The sequence below is a fragment of the Rhinoderma darwinii genome, chromosome 2 (assembly GCF_050947455.1).
Source record: "Rhinoderma darwinii isolate aRhiDar2 chromosome 2, aRhiDar2.hap1, whole genome shotgun sequence".
NCBI classification, from domain to species: Eukaryota; Metazoa; Chordata; class Amphibia; order Anura; family Rhinodermatidae; genus Rhinoderma; species Rhinoderma darwinii.
Genome location: NC_134688.1, coordinates 310,803,156 through 310,825,500, shown reverse-complemented (window position 1 = coordinate 310,825,500; position 22,345 = coordinate 310,803,156). Strand labels below are relative to the sequence as shown.

The window sequence follows — 22,345 nt, the reverse complement described above, 5'->3', positions numbered from 1 at the left end:
GTTATACCACACAAAATTGTTGCTAATTCACATCACCCATATGTCTAGTTTAGATTGGCATCGTTTTTTGAACATCCTTTTATTTTTCTATGACATCACAAGGCTTAGAACTTTAGCAGCAATTTCTCACATTTTCAAGAAAATTTCAAAAGGCTATTTTTACAGGGGGCAGTTCAGTTGTGAAGTGGATTTTAGGGCCTTATATATTAGAAACCCTCGATAAGTCACCCCATTTTAAAAACTTCACCCCTCAAAGTATTCAAAACAGCATTTAGAAAGTTTCTTAACCCATTAGATGTTTCACAGGAATTAAGGCAAAGTAGATGTGAAATGTTCAAATTTCTTTTTTTTTTTGCAGAAATTCATTTTTCATCTATTTTTTTTGTAACACAGAAAGTTTTACCAGAGAGACGCAACTCAATATCTATTGCCCAGACTCTGCAGTTTTTAGAAATACCCCACATGTGGCCCTAGTGCACTTATTGACTGAAGCACCGGCCTCAGAAGCAAAGGAGCACCCAGAGGATTTTGGGGCCTCCTTTTTATTAGAAAATATTTTAGGCTCCATGTCGGGTCTGAAAGGCTCTTGCGGCGCAAAAACAGTGAAAATCCCCCAAAAATGACCCCATTTTGGAAACTATACCCCTTGAGGAAATTATCTAGGGGTATAGTGAGCATTTTGACTCCGCAGGTTTTTTGCAGAAATTACTGGAAGTAGGCCGTGAAAATGAAAATCTACATTCTATCAAAGAAAATGTAGGTTTAGCTAATTTTTTCTAATTTCCACAAGGAATAAAAGGAGAAAATGCACCACTACTTTTGTAAAGCAATTTCTCCCGAGTAAAACAATACCCCGCATGTGGTCATTAACGGCTGTTTGGACACACGGCGGAGCTTAGAAGGGAAAGAGCGCCATTTGGCTTTTGGAGCTCAAATTTAGCAGGAATGGTTTGCGGAGACCACGTCGCATTTGCAAAGCCCCTAAGGGACCAAAAAAGTGACTCCACTTAGGAAACTACACCCCTTGAAGAATCCATCTAGGGGTGTAGTGAGCATTTTGAACCCACAGAGGTTTCATTGGTTTTATTAGAATTGGGCAGTGAAGATAAAAAACATCCTTTTTTTCTAATAAGACGTAGCTTTAGCTCAAAATTTTTCATTTTCTCAACAAATAAAGGAATAAAAGAACCCCAACATTTGTAAAGCAACTTCTCTGGAGCACGACAATACCCCATTTGTGGTCATAAACTGCTGTTTGGGCACACGGCAAGGATCAGAAGAGAAGGAGTGCCATTTGGCTTTTGGAGCACAGATTTTGCTGGATTGGTTTCTTGACACCATGTCACTTTTGCAAAGCTCCTAAGGTACCAGTACAGTGGAAACTCCCCAAAAGTGACTCGATTCACGAAACTACACCCCTTGAGGAATTCATCTAGGGGTGTAGTGAGCATTTTGACCCCACAGGTGTTTCATAGATTTTATTAGAATTGGGCAGTGAAAATAAAAAAAATCCTTTTTCTTCAATAAGACGTAGTTTTAGCTGAAAATGTTTCATATTCTCAACAAATAAATGAAAAAAAGCACCCCAACACTTGTAAAGCAACTTCTCCTGTGTACGGCAATACCACATATGTGGTCATAAACGGCTGTTTGGGCACAGAGTAGGGCTCAGAAGGGAAGGAGCGCCATTTGGCTTTTGGAGTACAGATTTTGCTGGATTGGTTTCTGGGCACTATGTCGCATTTGCAAAGTCCCTGTGGGACCAAAACAGTGGAAACCCCCCAGAAGTGACCCCATTTTGGAAGCTACACCCCTAAAGGTATTCACCTAGTGGTGTAGTGAGCATATTAACCCCACAGGTGATTGGCAGAAATTGGTGCGCACTCGATGTTGCAGAGTGAAAATGGTTTTTCAATAGATATGCCAATATGTGGCGCCCAGCTTGTGCCACTGGAGACACACACCCCAAAAATTGTTAAAAGGGTTCTCCCGGGTATGTCGATGCCATATATGTGGAAGTAAACTGCTGTTTGGGCACACTGTAGGGTTCAGAAGGGAGGTAGCGCCATTTGGCTTTTGGAGCGTGGATTTTGCTTGTAGTAGTTTTGTTTTAAGTCTTACTGGTGTTTCCGTTTATAATGTGGGGGTACATGTAAGGCGGGCGGAGTATATAAGTGGCATAGTCAGGTGGTATAGTGGGGTAATAAAACCCAATAAAATAATCCATAGATGTGTGTTATGCTGTGACACAATCCTTTCTGCACAGGCCGGTGTCGCACTAATAAATGGTCTTTACTTATTCCCCTTTTGGTCCACACTCGGCACCTTTGAAGTTTGGGGAATTTTGCTGGGAAGTGTTGTCCTGGTATAATACGGGCACCCTCGCTTCCAGCAGATATGTTTGGGCCCTCCCCTTCCTGGTTCCCTAATTTTAGGGGCCTTGATAATTCGCCACTTGAAACAGAAGAAACGTTCCCCTCGGGCCGGCACAACTGCATATTTTTATTTCCTGGCTTATTGGTGCCTTGACTAATTTAATTTTTTCATAGACGTAGTGGTATGAGGGCTGGTTTGTTGTGGGACGAGCTGTAGTTTTTATTGGTACCATTTTGTGGTACATGCAACTTTTTGATCACTTGTTATCCTTTTTTTTTGGGAGGCAAGGTGACCAAAAAACAGCAATTCTGGCATATTTTTTTAGGTTTTTTTATACAGCGTTCACCACGCATTATAAATTACATGTTAGCTTTATTCTGCGGGTCAGTCCGATTCCGGTAATACCTCATTTATAGCACTTTTTATGTTTTATAACTTTTTGCACAATAAAATAACTTTTGTAAAGAAAATGGATTCGCCATGTTGTGAGAGCTATAACGGTTTTAAATTTTTCGTCGACGGAGCTGTATGAGGGCTTGTTTTTAGCGAGACGAGTTATAGATTTTATAGGTACCATTTTTAGGTACATGCGACTTTTTGATCACTTTTTATTTCAATTTTTGGAAGACAAAGTGACCAAAAAATAGCAATTATGTCAGTATTTTTTAGTTTTGTTTTTTTTACGGCGTTCACTGTGCGGAATAAATAACATAATATTTTTATAGTTAAGGTTGTTACGGTCGCAGCAATACCAAATATGTATGGCTTTATTCTTTTTTTCGATAATAAATGACTTGATAAGGGAAAAAGTGCGATTGTGTTTTGTGTTATTATTTGAAACGTTTATTGTATTTTTTACAACTTTTATTTTTACTTTTTTTACACTTTTCTTTAGTCCCACTAGGGGACTTGAAGGTCCAACTGTTTGTTTGATGTTCTAATACATTGCACTACCTATGTAGTGCAATGTATTAGAACTGTCAGTTGTTCACTGACAGCAAGCCGATCAGGCTCCGCCTCCGGGGGCGGGGCCTAATCGGCTAACGTAATGGCAGATAGGAAGCCATTGTTAGGCATCCTGTTGCCATAGTAGCAGTCGCCAGCCTTGCTATCGCATGGCAAGGCTGCCGATTGCATACAAACCACTTTGATGCAGCGATTGCATTGAATCGCTGCATTGAAGGGGTTAATGGCAGGAATCGGAGCTAGCTCCGGTTCCTGCCGATAGATCGGGTTGTCCGCTGTAACATACAGCGGACACCCACTGCTGATGACGACGGCTCAGCTTCTGAGCCGGAAGCTGAGCCGGCGCCATCTTGCCGATGGTACCGGAAGCCTCCTGGGCCCCGCCGACGACGGGGCATAGGAGGATTCCATTACTGGCGGACCGGGAGGTAAGTATTAGCCCTCCGATCGCCTTTGCAGCCACCGGCAACCCAGCGATCACGTTGCTGGGGTGCCGGTGGCTATAAACTCCTCACATGCTGCGATCTCTATTGAACGCAGCATGCGAGGGGTTAATCGGTCGGATCGGAGGCTAGCTCCGGTCCTGCCTGATACCTCAGGGTGCCAGCTGTAACATACAGCTGTCACCCGGCAGTGATGTCGCTGGCTCAGCTCCTGAGCCTGCTCCATCTCCTTCACGTACAGTTACGTGGAGATGCGCGAAAAGGCCATCTCCCATGACGTAACTGTACGTGAAATGGCGCGAAGGAGTTAAAGAGGCTTTGTCACCACATTATAAGTGCCCTATCTCCTACATATGGAGTTTGGCGCTATAATGTAGGTGACAGCAGTGCTTTTTATTTAATAAAACTATCTGTTTTCACCACTTTATTAGCGATTTTAGATTTATGCTAATGAGTTGCTTAATGCCCAAGTGGGCGTGTTTTTACTTTAGACCAAGTGGGCGTTGTACAGAGGAGTGTATGACGCTGACCAATCAGTGACCAATCAGCGTCATGCACTCCTCTCCATTCATTTAGGCAGCGCATAGGGATCCTTTTAGATCACTATGTGCTGTCTTATACTAACACATTAACGATACTGAAGTATTTAGACAGTGAATAGACATTCCACGGGATGTCTATTCACAATCCCTGCACTTCGTTACTGTTTCTGTGGTAGTTACAGCAGAGGAATCGTAATCTCGCGAGATTACGCTGTAGATGACAGGTTACAACGAGATTACGCTTCCTCTGCTGTAACTACCACAGACAGAGTAACGAAGTGCAGAGATTGTGAATAGACATCCCGTGGAATGTCTATTCACTGTCTAAACACTTCAGTATTGTTAATGTGTTAGGGTATGTGCACACACACTAATTACGTCCGTAAATGACGGACGTATTTCGGCCGCAAGTACCGGACCGAACACAGTGCAGGGAGCCGGGCTCCTAGCGTCATAGTTATGTACGACGCTAGGAGTCCCTGCCTTGCTGCAGGACAACTGTCCCGTAGTGTAATCATGTTTACAGTACGGGACAGTTGTCCTGCAGCGAGGCAGACTCCTAGCATCGTACATAAGTATGATGCTAGGAGCCCGGCTCCCTGCACTGTGTTCGGTCCGGTACTTGCGGCCGAAATACGTCCGTCAATTACGGACGTAATTAGTGTGTGTGCACATACCCTTTAGTATAAGACAGCACATAAGGATCTAGCACGATCCCTAGGCGCTGCCTAAATGAATGGAGAGGAGTGCATGACGCTGATTGGTCACTGATTGGTCAGCGTCATTCACTCCTCTGTACAACGCCCACTTGGTCTAAAGTAAAAACACGCCCACTTGGGCATTAGGCAACTCATTAGAATAAATCTAAAATCGCTAATAAAGTGGTGAAAACAGATCTTTTTTTAAAAATAAAAAGCACTGCTGTCACCTACATTATAGCGCCAATCTCCTTATGTAGGAGATAGGGCACTTATAATGTGGTGACAGAGTCTCTTTAAAGAGGCTCTGTCACCAGATTTTGCAACCCCTATCTGCTATTGCAGCAGATAGGCGCTGCAATGTAGATTACAGTAACGTTTTTATTTTTAAAAAACGAGCATTTTTGGCCAAGTTATGACCATTTTTGTAGTTATGCAAATGAGGCTTGCAAAAGTCCAAGTGGGTGTGTTTAAAAGTAAAAGTCCAAGTGGGCTTGTATTATGTGCGTACATCGGGGCGTTTTTAATACTTTTACTAGCTGGGCGCTCTGAAGAGAAGTAACATCCTCTTCTCTTCAGAACGCCCAGCTTCTGACAGTGCAGATCTGTGACGTCACTCACAGGTCCTGCATCGTGACGGCCACATCGGCACCAGAGGCTACAGTTGATTCTGCAGCAGCATCAGCGTTTGCAGGTAAGTCGATCTTACCTGCAAACGCTGATGCTGCTGCAGAATCAACTGTAGCCTCTGGTGCCGATGTGGCCGTCACGATGCAGGACCTGTGAGTGACGTCACAGATCTGCACTGTCAGAAGCTGGGCGTTCTGAAGAGAAGAGGATGTTACTTCTCTTCAGAGCGCCCAGCTAGTAAAAGTATTAAAAACGCCCCGATGTACGCACATAATACACGCCCACTTGGACTTTTACTTTTAAACACACCCACTTGGACTTTTGCAAGCCTCATTTGCATAACTACAAAAATGGTCATAACTTGGCCAAAAATGCTCGTTTTTTAAAAATAAAAACGTTACTGTAATCTACATTGCAGCGCCTATCTGCTGCAATAGCAGATAGGGGTTGCAAAATCTGGTGACAGAGCCTCTTTAAGGCCAAAACAAGGCTGCGTCCCTAAGGGGTTAATGGTGGAGGAGGATGAGGAAAAGTCCAATCTATTAAACGCCTTTTTCTCTACTGTATTTACAGATGAAAATCCTATGTCAGCCAACATGATTAGGGATAAAGTAAATTCTTCATTAAGTGTCACCTGTTTAACCAAGCAAGAAGTGCAGCGCCGCCTTAAAAACACTAAGGCCTCATGCACACGACCGTAAAAACTCCCGTTATTACGGGTCGTAATTACGACCCGTAATAACGGGCTCATAGACTTCTATTGGCGACGGGTGCCTTCCCGTTTTCTCACGGGAAGGTGCCCGTGCCGTTGAAAAAGATAGAACATGTCCTATTTCAGGCCGTAATAACGGCACGGACAGTCCATAGAAGTCTATGGAGCTCTCGTAATGACGGGTGGCTACATGTGTGCACCCGTCATTACGGCAGCGTTGCTAAGCGACGTCAGTAAATAGTCACTGTCCAGGGAGCTGAAAGAGTTAACTGATCGGCAGTAACTCTTTCAGCACCCTGGACAGTGACTACCGATCAGTATAAACCTGTAAAAAATAAAAATAAAAGACGTTCATACTTACCGACAACTTCCTGCTTCCTCCAGTCCGGTCTCCCGCCCGTTGCCTTGGTGACGCGTCCCTCTCGACACCGGGCCGACGTCCTGGATGACGTTTCAGGCCATGTGACCGCTGCAGCCAATCACAGGTCAATCACAGGCTGCAGCGGTCACATGGACTGCCGCGTCATCCAGGGATGTCGGGCTGGATGTGAAGAGAGGGACGCGTCACCAAGACAACGGCCGGGTAAGTATGAATTTCTTTAACTTTTATTACAGAAAAGGCTGTCCCTTCTCTTTATCCTGCACTGATAGAGAGAAGGGGCTGCCGATTAGTGCAGTGCTATTTTGCCGCCAAAAACGTGCTCGTAAATACGGGTGGAATACGTGTGACACCGGACCCATATTTACGGGCACGGGTTCGTAAATACTGGTGCAAAACGGGTGGAATACGTGACACCGAACCCGTATTTACGCCAGTATTTACGGGTGGGAAAAAATACGGTCGTGTGCATGAGGCCAAAAATAGACAAATCCCCAGGTCCAGATGGTATACACCCTCGCGTTCTGCAGGAATTAAGTACCATGACAGAGCCTTATTTCTGATGTTTAAGAATTCTATCATGACAGGATCTGTTCCACAGGACTGGCGCATAGCTAATGTGGTGCAAATATTAAAATATTAAAAGTGAGCCTGGAAACTATAGACCTGTTAGCTTGACCTCCATTGTGGGTAAAATATTTGATGTTTTCTAAGAGATGCTATTCTCGAGTTTCTTATTACAAATAAACTATTAACGCAGCATCAGCATGGGTTTATGAGGGATCGGTCCTGTCAAACCAATCTGATCAGCTTCTACAGAGTATAATTTCAGTATTTTCATATGATACTAAGCTGTAAAGTAATCAAGACAGAGGATGATAATGTAATACTACAGAGGGATTTTGGGGAAGCTGCAGCTTTGGGCAGAGAAATGGCAAATTAAGTTTAATGTGGATAAATGTAGGGTTGCACGATGCATCGAAATATCTATGCTATTTCAATGCCGAGCACCCTCAAACGGTTCAATACAGTTAAATCATGTATTCTGATACTAAGCTGTGCGGCCACAAAGCTTAATATTGTAACCAGTGACGTAACTACCTAGGTAGCAGCCGTAGCGGCCACTACGGGGCCCGCGGCTTGAGGGGCCCTGTCCCGCCAGACGACACGCCCCCCATATGCCCGGTGGCGCCGCCAGCAGCCGTTATGGCTGCTACAGCTGTAGCGCCGCTACTACGGGGCCCGTGCCGCTGAGCCCTCTCATGCCCGTAGTAGTCGCTAGCACCGGAGGGGGCCCTGGTGCTAGCGACAGCCAAATACATGCATTAGCGCTGAATGGCCGGGCATGTTCCGATCATTCAGCGCCTTACAATGACGCTGATTGGCGGGGCATAATGACTTGCCACGCCAATCAGCGCCTTTCAACGATGCTAGCGGCGCGATGATGTCATCGCGCCGCTTCTGTGCTTGAAAGATTCTGATTTTGACGGGGCAAGTCATTCTGCCCCGCCAATCAGCGCCATTGAACGACGCGTCGTTCAGCTCCAACAGACCTGCTCAGAAGAGAGCAGATCTGCATTGCCATCGGACGGCGCGGGAATGGGATCATGAGAGTATGTAAAGTTTTTTTCTAATAAAACTGTGACTGGCATTATCTATAGTGGGGGCTCTATCTACAGGGGGGGTCGTCTATATGTGGGCCACTATATACAGGGGGGTCTATATGTGGGGATGTGGAGCACTATCTACAGGGGGGGACTATATGTGGGGATGTGGGCCACTATATACAGGGGGGTTTATATGTGGGCCACTATATACAGGGGTGGTCTATATGTGGGCCTCCATATACAGGGGGAACTATATGTGAGACACTATACTGGGGTCGGCTATATGTAGAGCACTATCTATAGGGGAGATATTTTTAGGGCACTTTCTATAGGGTGGGCTATATGTGGGACACTATATACAGGGGTGGGTTACCTGTGGGGCACTAGCTACAGGGTGGCTATATGTAGGGCACTGTCTACAGGGGTGGGCTATATGTGGGACACTATATAAAGGGGGAGCTATATGTGAGACTATCTACAGCGTTGGACTATACGTGGAGCACTATCGATAGGGGAAGCTATATGTAGGGCAGCACGGTGGCTCAGTGGTTAGCACGATTGTCTTGCAGCTCTGGAGTCCATATGTAGGCCGTATATACAGAGGGCTGTATGTGGGACACTATCTACAGGGGCTTCTATGTAGGGCACTATCTACAGAGGCTCTATGGGGGTCACTATCTACAGGGCGCTATGGGGGCACTATCTACAGGGGGCACGGTGTGTGTGTGGGACGCAGTGTATGATACTATTATAATCAGGGACACAGTGTATGGCGCAATAAGTTAGAGGTGCACTGTATGGTACTATTATAATCAGGGACACAGTCTATGGCGCTATTATAGCTAGCGGTGCAGTGTATTGTGCTTTATTATATTTAGATGTATTGACAATTTTAACTTCGTTTATAGGTGCAGAAATGTTTTAAATGTGAGAAGCTGAAGACATCTGAGCAGAAAACTGCAGAAATGGGTCGTGGCCGGAAGAAATCCATCATAGAGGTGTGGACCGGAGGGAGAAGAAAATAACTAGAATCTGAGACGTCACCGGTGAGTCACTTAATGTAAATGTTTATTCTGCGTCTAATCAGCACTGTAGTCACTGTATGATCTGCAGCGAGATGATGGTGATATGATTTTTTTGGGGGAAACAGCATTTACAAGCATATCCTCACCATTGTTCTTAAATTGAGCTGTATTTGTTCTGGTGTTGTATATATATATATGTACTGATCTTGGTTCTGATGCTGTATGTAAGTACTGATCTTTGTTCTGGTGCTGTATATACGTATGAGATTAGTTTTGGTGATGTATATATGTACTGAGCTTGGTTCTGGGGATGTATTTATGTACTGAGCTTGGTTATAGTGTTATTTTTATGTACTGAAGTTGGTTCTGGTGCTGTATATATGTCAGAGCTTGGTTCTGGGGCTGCATATATGTACTGAGCTTTGTTCTAGTCCTGTATGTATGTACTGAGCTTGGTTGTGGTGCTGTATATATTTCAGAGCTTGGTTCTAGTGCTGTATTTATGTCAGAGCTTGGTTCTGGATCTGTAATTATGTAGGATATATTTATAATAACAAAATTGCAGGGCAGATGGAATTGTTCTCAATTCATTGTATATTTAATGGGAATCTGTCAAGTAGTTTTAACCCCTTGAACCGCCACCATGCGGTGATACATGACCTGACAATATTTCCAAACATTTCCTTGTATGTTTTTTTCAGATGCAGCAAAATCTTTAAAATCCACTTTTAAAACGTTGCACACTATATGCTAATTACTCATTAGAGGGTTATGGGGCGGTGCAGCTATCCTGAGGAGTCACAAAGTCCTGCCTCCAAACCCACCTTTCCAGGGGCGTAACTAGGAAAGACCAGGCCCCATAGCAAACTCTTGACCGGGCCCCCCCCCCCCCCCCGGGTGCCACAAGCAGCACCCCTTATAAATAGTGCCCCCTGTAGAATGTGCCATACAGCCCCCCTGTAAACAGTGCTATATAGCCCCGCCTATAGACAGTGTCACACCCCATTTGTAGATAGTGCCATACAGCCCCCCTGTAGATATTGCCATAAAGCCCCCACTGTATATAGCGCTATACAGCTCAAGTGGTATATAGTGCCACACAGCCCCCCTCCCTTGTATATAGTGCCACACAGCCCCCCCTTAGTAGAAAGTGCAGCACAGCCCCCACCCTTAGTAGAAAGTGCCACACACAGACCCCTGTATATTGCGCCACACTCAGCCCCCTGTAAATAGTCACAGCCCTCCCCCTTGTGTATAGTGCCACACAGCTCCCCCTTGTGTATAGTGCCACACAATTCCCCCTTGTGTATAGTGCCACACAGCTCCCCCTTGTGTATAGTGCCACACAGCTCCCCCTTGTGTATAGTGCCACACAGCTCCCCCTTGTGTATAGTGCCACACAGCCCCCCTTTGTGTATAGTGCCACACAGCCCCCCCCCCCTTGTGTATAGTGCCACAAGGCAATGGCGCATCCAAGAAAGTTGTATCAGCCAGGGGGATGTCAATCAAACATGGAAAGGTGGGTTTGGAGGCAGGACTTTGTGACTCCTCAGGATGGCGGCACCGCCCCATGACCCTGTAATGAGTAATTAGCATATAGTGTGCGTCGTTTTAAAAGTGGATTTTATGAATTTTGCTGCATCTGAAAAAAAAATTCAAGGGAATGTTTGGAAATATTGTCAGGTCATCTATCACCTCATGGTGGCAGTTCTGAGGGTTAAAACTACCTGACAGATTCCCATTAAATATACAATGAATTGAGAACAATTCCATCTGCCCTGCAATTTTGTTATTATAAATATATCCTATATAACTACAGATCCAGAACCAAGCTCTGACATATATATACAGTACCACAACCAAGCTCAGTACATAAATACAGTACCACAACTAAGATCAGTACATAAATACAGCACTAGAACCAAGCTAAGTACATATAGACAGCACCAGAACCAAGCTCAGTACATAAATACAGCACTAGAACCAAGCCCATACATATATACAGCACCAGAACCAACCTCCGTACATAAATACAGTACTAGAACCAAGCTCAGTACATAAAAACATCACCAGAACAAAACTCATTACATATATACACAGCACCAGAACAAAACTCATTACATATATACACAGCACCAAAACCAATCTCATACGTATATACAGCATCAGAACCAAGATCAGTACATATATACAACACCAGAACAAATACAGCTCAATTTAGTGCAAACCCTGCCGTATAGGTTTGTACGGCGTAAAACTACAGCTCCCAGCATGGCCCGAACAATGGTGAGGATATGCTGGGAGATGCTGTTTCACAAAAAAAATCATATCATAATCATTTCGCTGCAGATCATACAGTGACTACAGTGCTGATTAGAGGCAGAATAAACATTTACATTAAAGAGGCTCTGTCACCACATTATAAGTGCCCTATCTCCTACATAAGGAGATCGGAGCTATTTTGTAGGTGACAGCAGTGCTTTTTATTTAATAAAACGATCTATTTTCACCACTTTATTAGCGATTTTAGATTTATGCTAATGAGTTGCTTAATGCCCAAGTAGGCGTGTTTTTACTTTAGACCAAGTGGGCGTTGTACAGAGTAGTGTATGACGCTGACCAATCAGCGTCATGCACTCCTCTCCATTCATTTAGGCAGCGCATAGGGATCCTTTTAGATCGCTATGTGCTGTTTTATACTAACACATTAACGATACTGAAGTATTTAGACAGTGAATAGACAGTCCACGGGATCTCTATTCACAATCTCTGCACTTCGTCACTCTGTCTGTGGTAGTTACAGCAGAGCAAAGCGTAATCTCGCTGTAACCTGTCATTTACAACGTAATCTCGCGAGATTACGCTTCCTCTGCTGTAACTACCACAGACAGAGTAACGAAGTGCAGAGATTGTGAATAGACATCCCGTGGAATGTCTATTCACTGTCTAAACACTTCAGTACTGTTAATGTGTTAGTATAAGACAGCACATAGCGATCTAAAAGGATCCCTATGCGCTGACTAAATGAATGGAGAGGAGTGCATGACGCTGATTGGTCAGCGTCATACACTACTCTGTACAACGCCCGCTTGGTCTAAAGTAAAAACACGCCCACTTGGGCATTAAGCAACTCATTAGAATAAATCTAAAATCGCTAATAAAGTGGTAAAAACAGATCGTTTTATTAAATAAAAAACACTGCTGTCACCTACATTATAGCGCCAAACTCCTTATGTAGGAGATAGGGCACTTATAATGTGGTGACAGAGCCTCTTTAAGTGACTCACCGGTAACGTCTCAGATTCTAGTTCTTTTCTTCTCCATCCGGTCCAGACCTCTATGATGGATTTCTACCGGTCCATGACCCATTTCTGCTCAGATGTCTTCAGCTTCTCACTTTTAAAAAATTTCTGCACCTATAAACAAAGTTAAAATTCTCAACACCTCTTGCCCCTCTAACTATAATAGTGCTGCTACTGTGGTAGTTTCGCCACTGCACCTTTCCATGTTTGAGTAACATCTCCCTGACTGATACAACTTTCTCAGATGCACCATTGCCTTGTGGCACTATACACAAGGGGGGCTGTGTGGCACTATACACAAGGGGGAGCTGTGTGGCACTATACACAAGGGGGGCTGTGTGGCACTATACACAAGGGGGGCTGTGTGGCACTATACACAAGGGGGGGCTGTGTGGCACTATACACAAGGGGGGCTGTGTGGCACTATACACAAGGGGGCTGTGTGGCACTACACACAAGGGGGAGCTGTGTGGCACTATACACAAGGGGGGGCTGTGTGGCACTATACACAAGGGGTAGCTGTGTGGCACTATACACAAGGGGGAGCTGTGTGACACTATACACAAGGGGGAGCTGTGTGACACTATACACAAGGGGGAGCTGTGTGACACTATACACAAGGGGGGCTGTGTGGCACTATACACAAGGGGGGCTGTGTGGCACTATACACAAGGGGGGGCTGTGTGGCACTATACACAAGGGGGGCTGTGTGGCACTATACACAAGGGGGCTGTGTGGCACTACACACAAGGGGGAGCTGTGTGGCACTATACACAAGGGGGGGCTGTGTGGCACTATACACAAGGGGGAGCTGTGTGACACTATACACAAGGGGGAGCTGTGTGGCACTATATACATGGGGGAACTGTATGGCACTATTTACAAGGGGGAGGGCTGTGGCTCTATCTACAGGGGGCTGAGTGTGGCGCAATCTACAGGGGTCTGTGTGTGGCACTATCTACTAAGGGGGGGCTGTGCTGCACTATCTACTAAGGGGGGCTGTGTGGCACTATATACAAGGGAGGGGGGCTGTGAGGCACTATATACAGTGGAAGCTGTATAGCGCTATATACAGTGGGAGCTTTATGGCAATATCTACAGGGGGGCTGTATGGCACTATCTACAAGGGGGAGATGGAGGCGCTAACTAAAAATGGGGTGTGACACTGTCTATAGGCGGGGCTATATAGACACTGTCTACAGTGGGGCTGTATGACACATTCTACAGGGGGCACTAATTATAAGGGGGGCTGCTTGTGGCACCCGGGAGGGGCCCAGTCTTACCTAGTTACGCCCCTCCATTGAAGAACCCCAGGGCTGTCTGACCACATTTCCTGTGGTTAGGGTATACTTAGGTATGTAATACAAATACAAAATTAGAAAGGGAAGGATAGGGGAGGGAAAGGAAACTAAAGTAATCATTCTATGTGCGCTTATTTCCATTGACCCGGCCGAGCTTGTGACGTCCATGTTTGTTAATTGTATTGTTTTTGTATTGTTTAATTCTGTCAGATACAGGACCACCATTGGTGTGACTTGTGTCATGTCATTTTATTAATTTGTTAATAAACTGTTTTATACCTTTACATTTATGCTGAGCCGAGTGCCTGTTTAACCAGTGGTTATTCCCCAAGCTCATCTCCCTACCCCCTGTCTCTTCCATTTTCCTTTCCCTCCCCTATCCTTCCATTTCTAATTTTGCATTTGTATTATATTATCATTATCCCCTTATCATTAGCACCGTATGCTTTGTACTGAGCTCAAGCCTATTTAGATATGATCTGTATTCATATTTATTATAGTATACTTAGGTATGTCCTAACAACTGCCTGTGTACTATCAGTACACATGCTAACGTACAGGCATATAGATATATGCCAGTACATTAAAGTTTAAAAATAAAAAAGTAAAAAATAAATGAAGTAATAGTAAATGTAAAAAAAAAAATACACACATTTTTTTACAATAAACATTAAAATAAAAGTCTTAATACGTAAAATATACACATATTCATTATCGTTGCGGCCTTAATAACCTGCACAACAAATTTACAGCGTCATTTATGATGTGTATGCTGTAAAAAAGAAAATGCTTTCTTTCACTTATTAATGTGAGGCACGAGGTGTTATGAATTTAGTACCTCCATGTGCCTCACATTTATAGCAATTAACACCATAATGTACCTCACACAATAACCCAATGTTGTCCATTATAAAGTGTGAGACAAATAATGGGGTTAATTACTATTAATGTGCGGCACATGAAGGTTCAAAATTCATTACCCCATGTGCCTAACACCAGAAAATGGATGAACTTTTTTTTATAATTGGCAAAGTATCGTTTTGGTATCGAGAATCACAATACTACACGAAGTATCGGTATTAAAGTCCAAATTTTGGTATCGTGATAACCCTAGTAAGGTTATGCACTTGGGCAGAGGAAACAGATTTTACAATTATGCATTAAATGATAAAATACTGGGTAAAACTACTACTGAAAATATTTGTGGATATTGGTGGACAGGTCCGGCCTTAGGGGTGTGCGACCTATGCCATTGCACAGGGCGCATCACTCCAGCAGGTAAAAAGGGGCGCTGCGCTGGCTCCCTCCACGTGCTTGGGTCTCAGAAGCGCCCGGGCCCGGCGACTCAGCAGCTGACTTTCTGCCCGGGCGCTGTAGCAGCCATGACGACGCCCGTGCTGCCCGTAGGGACTGGCCCCCCCATGGCCAGCCGCGCCGCTAGCAGCTGCTGTGGCTTCTACAGTGGTAGCGACGCCACATTCAATAGTATCTGTGTCATTAGGACGCAAATACTATTGAACACTATAGCAGAGCAGGGCGGTATCTCCCTGCTCCGCTATCTACTAGCACCACTGTAACTCCCTGAAGGAGCGGAATCCCCGTGTGACCGGGGATTCCGCTCCTGGACGGAGCGCTTGATGTGTCGGTTCATATATGGACAGTGACATCAGGGGCAACTCCTGAAGCGGAATCCCCGTCCACAGCGTTGCCGACGCTGTGACCGGGGATTCCATTCCAGGAGAAGCCCCTGACGTCACGGTCCATAAATGGACAGAGACGTCAGGGGCTTCTCCTGGAGTGGAATCCCCGACGCTGTGACCGGGGATTCCACTCCAGGAGAAGCCCCTGATGTCACTATCCATAAATGGACAGAGACATCAGGGGCTTCTCCTGGAGTGGAATTCCCGGTCACTGCGTCGGCAACGCTGTGGGCCAGGATTCCGCTTCAGGAGTTGCCTCTGATGTCACTGTCCAATAATGGTCAGAGACATCAAGCACTCCATCTACTAGTGGAATCCGAGGCCACAGGGGGATTCCGCTCCTTCAGGAAGCTACAGTGGCGCTATCTACAGGAAGGGGGGGGTGCTATCTACAAGGGGGCTTTGTGGCACTACCTACAAGGGGGCTGTGTGGCACTACCTACAAAGGGGGTTGTGTGGCACTACCCTGCAAGGGGGCTGTGTGGCACTACCCTGCAAGGGGGCTGTGTGGCACTACCCTGCAAGGGGGCTGTGTAGAGCTACCTACAAGGGGGCTGTGTAGAGCTACCTACAAGGGGTTGTGTGGACATATCTACAAGCGCATCTGTGAGTGGCGGGCTGATGGTCATTTTAGTGAGAGTGGCGGGCTGATGATCATTTTACTGTGAGTGGGGGCTAATTGTCCTTTTACTGTGAGTGGAGGGCTGATGGTCATTTTACAGTGAGTGGCGGGCTGATGGTTGATTTACTGTGAGTGGGGGGCTGATGGTCATTTTACTGTGAGTGGCGGGCTGATGGTCATTTTACTTTGAGTGGCGGGTTGATGGTCATTTTACTGTGAGTGGGGGGCTAATGGTCATTTTACTGTGAGTGGGGGGCTCAAGGGGGCTGTGTAGCACTACCTACAAGGGGCTGTGTGGCACTATCTACAGGGGCATCTGTGAGTGGCAGGCTGATGCTCATTTTACTGTGAGTGGGGGGCTCAAGGGGGCTGTGTAGAACTACCTACAAGGGGCTGTGTGGCACTATCTACAGGGGCATCTGTGAGTGGCGGGCTACTGGTAATTTTACTGTGAGTTGGGGCAGATTTTATTTTCAAGGGTGCCTCGAGTCCGAAAAGGTTGGGAAACTCTGTACTACGCTACAGGATCACGCTGGCCTACGCAAGAATCCAGTCATCGCCGTTGTTGAGCAGCCCAGTTTGTCGTGGGAACGGGGGCCTAGGTGAGTACAATTTTTTTTGTTTGGGTGGCACTGTCTACATTGGGGAGGTGGGGGGCTGTATGGCACTGTCTACAAGGGGGAGGTGGGGGGATGTAAGGCACTGTCTACAAGGAGGAGGTGGGGATTACAGCTCTGTCTACAGGAGGCTGTATGGCACAATCTACAGGGGGCACTATTTACAAAGGTCGGGGCTGTGTGTGGCAGCAAGGGGAGGGGGCATTATACTGTGTGGAGGCCACTAAGCGGACATTATACGGTGTAGAGGCACCACAGGGGGCAATATACTGTGTGTGGCACTTAGGGGACATAATACTGTGTGGGCACATTTAGAGGACAAAACACGGTGTCCTTGAAGGGGTTATAATATATTATTAAATATTATTATTACCCTGTATGGGGGGCACTAAAGGGGCATTATACTGTGTGAAGGCACTACATAGGGCATTATACTGTGTGTGAGCATTCTACTTTTTTATGGAGAATTTTTTTATGATCGGGTGGGGCATTGAAAGATAATTTCACACGGGGCGCCATCTATCCTAAGGCCAGCCCTATTGGTGGACAGTACATTTACCTTTAGCAACCAGTGCCAGGCAGCTGCTGCCAAGGCAAATAAAATCATGGGATGCATCAAAAGAGGCATAGATGCTCATGACACGAACATAGTTTTGCCTCTATACAAATCACTAGTCAGACCACACGTGGAATATTGTGTACAATTTTGGACACCTGTGTATAAGAAGGACATGGCTGAACTAGAAAGGGTGCAAAAAGTGCAACCAGATATATAATTGAACAGTACAGAGATCTTTCTAATGATGTTTTTACACCTAGGTCTGTCCATGGACAAGGGGGCAACCTCTAGAGGAGAAAAGGTTTCACCAGTGAGACTATGGAACTCACTGCCACAGGATGTTGTGATGGTTGATTCTTTGAAAATATAATATTACAGTCTATGGTCACTAGATTCTGGAGATGGGATGTTGATCCAGGGATATATTCTGATTTCCATATTTGGAGTCAGGGAGGATTTTTTCCCCTAAGGCTTTATTCAGACGAACGGGAATTACATCCGTGCAAAGCGTGTGATTTTCACGCGCGTCGCACGGACCTATATTAGTCTATGGGGCCGTGCGGACATGTGCGTGATTTTTACTCAGCGTGAGTCCGCTGAAAAAAAAGTCACGAAATGTCCGTTCTTTGGGCGTTTTGCGCGAATCACGCACCCATTGAAGTCAATGGGTGCGTGAAAACCACGCACGAACTGCGTGATTCGTCAAACTCTGAATGTAAACAGAAAAGTACCACGTGCTTTTCTGTTTACAAACATCCAAACGGAGTGTCATAATGATGGCGGCTGCGAGAAAATCTCGCAGCCGTGCATCATATGCTGCTGCCACACGGAGCTGTTAAGTGCCTTTTGCGCACGCAAAACGCCGCGTTTTTGCGTGCGCAAAAACGCCACGCTTGTGTGAGTCCAGCCTAAGGGTATGTGTACACGACCAATTTTCAGGTGTTATGGAGGCGTTTTATAGTCTAAGTGAAATATAAAATTCACTACATACAACTGCGTTTTGTATTGCTGCGTTTTTGTTGCTTTTTTTATGGTCAGTGACGTTTTATTTTTCAAAACGCAGTATACTCTGGGTGTTTTTTTTCCCCCAAGGGAAATGAAATATGAATGTAAATTAGGCCACCAAATAAAAAACGCCACCAAAAATGCCATAAAAAAAATAATTATATTTTAAACCGCCAGAAAATATCTATGTGTAAACGAGGCCAAAGTAGAAGTCTACAACGTCAAAGACATTGGAACTTGGGTTGAAAAGGGCTGCGTTGGGGCGACGCCTGTTAGTCGCGGCTTATTAATTTTGTCTTAAAAAAGTTTTGTAGGTCAGAGAGGACGAGGGCTTGTGCGTGTGGCTACAGCATTAGAGGCATTTGTCATGTGCGATATAAGACATTCTAAGATATGTCTCTCATTTTAGGGAGTTTTTACCTCTCTGTGGAACCATTGGACAGGCATTGCGAGTGTTATTCAGGATCTGCAACTTCAAAAAAAAAAAAAGGAATAGCTGCAGTATGCATGATTTCTAGGCTATCTGCAAAATCCCAGCCCCTGAGTCCATCCATCATTGTTCCCACTTTTCAGCCATACGTGTGTACAAATGATGACTACACACCCGCAGTATTCCTTCCCACCTAGCAGGAAACACTGCTGAGCCATGCATCTCCCATACACTTACACAGAAAGAACCACAGCCAATCAGCTAGTCAGCACTCATCAGCAAAGTCACCTCTAGCCTACGAGCTGGTCCCACCAAATCCATGAGGTATTATTAGATTAAATCTATATAATAGCCAAAACCACATTATAAAGATGATGAATATAATAAACGCAAAGGCAAACACTCCTCGACACCATATGAATGACTGCCCTGATGATGTGCAGACCATGAAGGATGCGGAATCAGCTGCAAGTCGATGTTCACATGTTCCTCTAATGTTTTATCACAAATGATGCCAGACTGTATAAATAACGGCAAGGGAAGAAAAAGCCGCAGACGCCAAACTTGTTTACGATATGTATTATTCACCGTTATTCGTCTCTCAGATCCTTTCTCGAAATGTCGCATACCGCATAAGACGGGTGAATATAAAGACATTTGTTTCTACAAGTTTTTCGTGCGGATGCTGCGGCTTTTTCTTGTGACATGGATGTGGGGGCTGCATCACCGCATTATCGGTGTGACATCCCCTGAATGAAGTTCTTAGACGATGTCGTCTTCTTTTCTCGTTCGCGTTATTCTGCACTCCAATAGATTATCATTCATTGGACAGATGGGGGAAGGGCCCGCAGAGCGCTGATACTGCAGAATATGTGCAAAGCAAAAACTCGAGCCTAGTGGAGATGTCAGGGGAGGGCTGACCGCATAGCCCCAGCACACCCAGTGTACGAGCCCGTCACTGACAGATCTGCACTGAGAACCACTGCCCAACCTATTCCAATAAGTCACCCTGACAAAAGGACACAATGATCTCCAGCATCCATCTGCATTTCCCCTCATAGTCCTCCATTGTTATTACCTGCTGGTGGAGTTCCCCGTCCTGCTGCCCTGCTCTCGTCCGGTTATCTGCAACTCTGCCTGCAGTAGTACAGAGACACGCGTGCTCCTTCCCTGTCCCCTCCCTCCCTCTTCTCCTAATTCTTATTCCTTCCACGTCCTCCTGCATCCGAGTCCGGATTGGTCAATCTCGGTCCCCCAATATGCAAAACTCTTGGTCCCATTGGGACCATCACTGACCCAGATGGTAGCAACAGAAAATCATTCACGCTGGTTTTCTCTTCAGTCTTATCAAATAAAAAAGTATAACACGTATGTGATTCTGTCACCCATTACATATTGAAGCAGATCTATTAATAATGTCCCAAGGACAACACTGTCAATAATACATAAAGCACATATTATTAACATGGATTTCATGTGGAAACAATGCAGTTTTACTACCAGTCTTTCCTTTATTATCTACTGGACCCCAGCTGCACTGTGTTAGGCCTCATGCACCTGACCGTCATTTTTATCTGCAATTACGGATCCATAAATGCACATAAAATTACGGATCCATAAATTTCTATGACCCACAGACACTTTCCCGTATATGTACAGGTAAGTATCCGGGCTGTAGAAATGACCCGCAAAAAAATGACATGTCCTATATTTTGAATTTGCAGACCGTGCTCCTATATTTTATAATGTGAGCTCAGCCCGCAAATGCGGGTGACACTCCGCGGCCGTCCGTGCCTGTAATCACGGATCGTGCACACGGCTACGGCCGTTTGCATGAGGCCTTAAAGGGAATGTGTTATCAGAAAATGACCTATTGTTTAAATCAAGTTTTTATGTTAAAGAGATTTTTTAAGAATTATCAGACCTCTCAGCGACTACGATAGCAACGATTTGCATGATCTTACTTGTTCACATTCTCTCCCGTCCGAGGAGATAAGCATGATGACCTACAAGAAGTATTTGAAGTCGGGCCCCACGCGACTCATGGTCTTCTTTCCTTAAAGAGGCCCTCAGTCTGGTGCAGACGCGCCATTTTCCGACGACTCCTCTTCCGCCTCCTCCTCCAAAAGTGTTGCCGGCGCTGCAGTGCCTTGATCATCTGGAACAGGTGAGTCCTTACCTCATACTCAATCTTCTGTACCTAGCCCACCGAGGCCGCAGAGGGAATCCACGACAGCCCTGCTTTCTATTGACTCTAACATGACGGAGTCATCTCCCGCCCTACAATCTGTGACTTTTCACTCAGTGAGCCCAGCAGACCAACAAACTCGGCTTGCACAGGAGCCTCATAGCCAGATAGGGGAAATCTTGCCGATATCCTCTCAAAATGACCCTATTGAAGACATTCCGTCTACAAATCAGAGATGTGATTGCAAGAATCCATTTTTTTTCAAACGAAGGTCACTCTTATGTCTAAATAACGGGGTATGCAAACCCTCCCTCTGCCTTATGAAAAGATAAATTTTTATGCTGACCTATCTCAAGCGACAATACAGGCGAGGAAGAAATATACACCTCTCACTCTCCTATTGAGGAAAAGTAGCATAGCTTATAAATGGGGATATCCTACGAAACTACTCATTCATAAAAATGGAATTACACATGCAATTGGGAACCTAGAAGAGGGAAGTGCTTTGCTTGCTCAATGGGGTCTTTCGATTGATCCCCCGTCTTCACTTGCCTCTAAAGGATCACCTCCGAGACTTTCATAGGACTGGCTTCAGAGATCTAGTCATCGCTGACTCTTCGTGTGCATCTTCATAATATAGAGGTCTATCTGGATGGTTTTCAGGTGGACTCTTTCCCCCACTTTTTGAGTGGCTGTTCACCATATTGTTTGGTGGAGTTACTTCTGTTGCTCTTGTTGTTGCATTGTATATTTTGCCATGTGTTTAGTTTTATTTACCCTCCCCAATGCTTCCCTCTCCCCTACTATATGCTTTTGTAATTTGTGTTTTCCAAAGGTCCTTGGGTATGACAAAGCTTACATGCTCTCTTTGCTATGGCGCTCACAATAACCTCCTTGAATACTAAGGGCTTAAATTCCCCATTCAAAAGAGCTTTTGTGTGGAGAGATGCATTGTCTTCCAATACTGACAATCTTTGCTTGCAAGAGACCCATTTCTCCAAATCTAATTGCCCGGAGTTCTCCCACCGTAAATTGCCTATTGTCCATATGGCAAACGCTATTAAAAAGAGAGCCGGAGTGTTGATAGCGCTGAGAGACTCTGTTTCTTTTTGGGTGTATGTAAGGGTATGTGCACACACACTAATTACGTCCATAATTGACGGACGTATTTCGGCCGCAAGTCCCGGACCGAACACAGTGCAGGGAGCCGGGCTCCTAGCATCATAGTTATGTACGATGCTAG

General features: G+C 45.2%; 1 protein-coding gene across 1 annotated transcript in view; it reads right to left on the bottom strand.

The window, feature by feature from the left end:
- Positions 1-20,085, bottom strand: part of SYT2 (synaptotagmin 2) — a 476,939-nt gene extending 456,854 nt beyond the window's left edge. The window contains exon 1 of the mRNA XM_075853527.1: positions 19,993-20,085. The gene's annotated coding sequence lies outside the window, so the exon portion shown is untranslated. The remainder of the gene's footprint in view (positions 1-19,992) is intronic.
- Positions 20,086-22,345: the final 2,260 nt, after the last annotated feature.